The sequence below is a fragment of the Panthera uncia genome (genome assembly GCF_023721935.1).
Source record: "Panthera uncia isolate 11264 chromosome A1 unlocalized genomic scaffold, Puncia_PCG_1.0 HiC_scaffold_17, whole genome shotgun sequence".
Taxonomy (NCBI): domain Eukaryota; kingdom Metazoa; phylum Chordata; class Mammalia; order Carnivora; family Felidae; genus Panthera; species Panthera uncia.
Window position 1 is genome coordinate 104,181,199 of NW_026057577.1, and position 3,235 is coordinate 104,184,433.

At 40.0% G+C, this 3,235-nt stretch overlaps 1 pseudogene; it reads left to right on the forward strand.

Moving 5' to 3' along the window:
- The first annotated feature begins 268 nt into the window (after positions 1–268).
- Positions 269–838, forward strand: LOC125935161 (peptidyl-prolyl cis-trans isomerase A-like; annotated as a pseudogene).
- The last annotated feature ends 2,397 nt before the right edge of the window (positions 839–3,235 follow it).

Sequence of the window (3,235 nt, forward strand, 5' to 3'; positions counted from 1 at the left end):
GGAAGAAGAGCTTGCCTGCCTGCTTAGATGTAGCCTGAGTTCCTCATTCCATCCTGAGTTCTGTGAAGCCTCTTAGGTCACAGTAGCACAAAATATTTTAGGGATTTGTGGTACAAAATATAATCCATGAAGAACATGTGCTCTGGTCCTAGCTCTGCTAGTAACAACTTGTCACCACAGGAAAGTCCCTTCATAGAAATGTAAAAAAAAGTCCTAGCGCAGGGGTTCTTAAACCTGGCTGCACATCAGAATCTCGCAGGCTGCTTACTGAAACACACAATCCTGGCAGATGCCCGCACTACCCAGCTATGGTCATCCCCTCTGTGTTCTTAGACATCGTCATGCATGGTGAACCCTTGGGCCATTACTCCTTCGAGCTGTTTGCAAACAAAGCTCTAAAGACAGCAGAAACCATTTATGCTCTGAGCACCTGGAAGAAAGAATTTGGAGAAGAAATTACAGAGTTATTCTGGGATTTCTGTGCCAGGATGGTGACTTCACATGCCTTATTGGCACTAGTGGCACGTCCTTCTACGGGGAAAAATCTAATGGTGAGAATTTCATCCTGAAGCATATGGTCCTCAAATCTTGTCCATGGCAAATGCTGGATCCAACACAGAGTTCCCAGTTTTTTATCTGCACTGTGAAGATTTAATGGATGAATGGCAAGCATGTGGTCTTTGGCAAGGTAAAAGAGGGCATGACTTTTGTGAAAGCTAATGGAGCACTTTGGGTCCAGGAATGGCAAGACCAGCAAGACGATCACCATTGCTGACCATGAACAAATCTAATAAATTTGACTTGTGTTTTATCTTAACCATCAGACCATTCCTTCTGTAGTTCACAAAAGTACCCCTTCACCCTCATCTGCTCAAAATAACCTATAATCTTTGTGATCTCACTGCAGAGAATATGGGTTCCATATTTTTCTTATCCCCCTCCAAGTCTAGCTGGATTGCAGAGTTAAGTTTATTATTATGAAATAAAAACTAAACAAAAGAAAAGGAAGAAAATATACAATCCAGGGCCCCATCTCAGACCTATTAACCAGAATCGCCAAGAGTGGAACCTGGAAATCTCTAATTTTATAATTTCAGATCCCAGGACTTTCTGATACAGAGACATGTTTGGGAACCACTAAGTTAGATAAACTCAAGCTCTTTTTTTTTTCATTCTAGATGTAAACTCGAAATGTCAACCTCACTTCTGCTCCCCAAAAAAATACAACTCCTTTAATTTCTGGTTTATTGGTCATTGAATGCCTAAAGAACTGTCTTAATAATGATTTGAAGGCAGCATTATACAGTAGAAATAGAACATGAGCCACAAATGTGAGCCACATTTATAATTTTACATTTTCTAGCAGCCATCAAAAAACAATGTGAAAAGAAATAGGTAAAAGTAAGTTTAATAGCATATTTTAATTAATATATGCAAAATATTATTTCAACTTGCAACAGATATAAAATTATTGAGATATTTTACATTTTTTTCTTTTGTGGTGTCTCCATGATCATTATGTATTTTACTTGTACAACATTCATCCATTTAGACTAGGCACATTTCAAATGCTCTGTAGCCACATGTACCCAGTGGTTCCCCATTGTAGGGCTGGTAAGCTGCATCAATAGCAGATAGGGCAATAATCAATTAGCAGTATCCATGATGAGCAGGATATTGGGGGCGAGGCACATGTGCCCTATAGTTGTCATCACTGGGTAGTAAACACCAAATGACCTAATTTCCAGTTCTCTAGAGATCAGGCAAAAGGACAAAGGTCAAAGAAGACTCCGCCTACGACTCATTCATGATGAGGAGACAGGAAATCCACACTAGCGGTTAGTGGTTAGAAGCACTGCAATAGAGTGTAACAAATATTAAAATAAGTAAGATAAAGACTTAGCCAGGAGTGGGTAGAATAGCCCAAGCACTAGCACTTGAGAATATATGATCTTCCTAACTCAGGGTCAGTATAATGGGCCTACTGAAGGGCTATTGATTGATTGATAAGGAACATTCCCAGTGTGGTTGAATATCCACTATGAGAGATAGCCAGCTGATACATTACAGAACAAGGAGGGAAGGAAGGTACCTAGGCCACGAAAATAATAACATAATCAGTAATAACAATAGATCACATTGAAAAATTATAATTTTAAAAAGCACTTTATTATCCATTTTCATTTGTTCTTTATGACATGGGCAGGCAGATGAGATGTGTGTGCCCATTTTAGACTGGGGAACTGAGGTTCAGAGAGGTATGTGTTTGCCTAAGTCTCAATAGCCAGGGAGTAAATAGCATAGTTTCTCCACATGAAGCTCTCTAGTCCATATAGGAATTCAATCCTGGTCTCATTATCAGTGAACTCTGGCCAACTACTTACCTGATGCAGCTATAAATATCATTAATTCACTTTTCAAAGGCCTTTTCTCTTCTAATAGATTAAGTCCTGTTAGCTTCCTATCCACTCCCTCCTCTGTGTCTGCGTCTGCCACCTCCTCTGCCCCTCTGCTGTCTCTAATCAATCATCTCCCTGGAAGGTGTAAATGCCTTTGCCTGGGGCAAGGATGCCTTTTCTACAGCACCACGTGGAGCTGACAGCCCACTGGTAATACAGAAAGCAGCACTTTCCTCTGCTGGCTGAGCCCAGATAACAACTTCCAAAGTCACTCGTGGAGGCATGGAAAGGTTTTGAGCATGTGATGAAATGAGCCGATGTGTAAGGCAGACAAACAGTTGAAGTGGAAAGAGGAAGAACCAGAAATAAAAAGAGGAAGAAGGGAGGAGTAGTAATAGTCAATATTGGCTCTTTTTCCCATTCAGCTCTTAGCTTCTATTAGTTCCTCAGAGAGGCCTTACCTGTATAGGCTACCCATCACGTCACTCTCTATCAGATGATCATCCTTTGGTTCTGCACAGCATCTGTCACTCTCAGAAGTCTTTGTTATTACCTGTCCCCACCCCAGATTGACTATAAAGTCCATGAATACACAAATCTTATCTGTTTTATTCACTGTTCTATCTGCAGATATTAAAACCACACCTAGACCATAGTAAACGCTCATTAAATATTATTTTAATGAGTGAATGAGAGGTTGGGCTAAGTACTTAACACCATTTACAAGTCATATCATTGAGCCCTCACCTTAATCCAAGGAATCAAGTATTAACCATCTGCATTTTACATGTTCCAATAATCTAAGCATGAGGTGATAAGAGTTTATAACCTATATA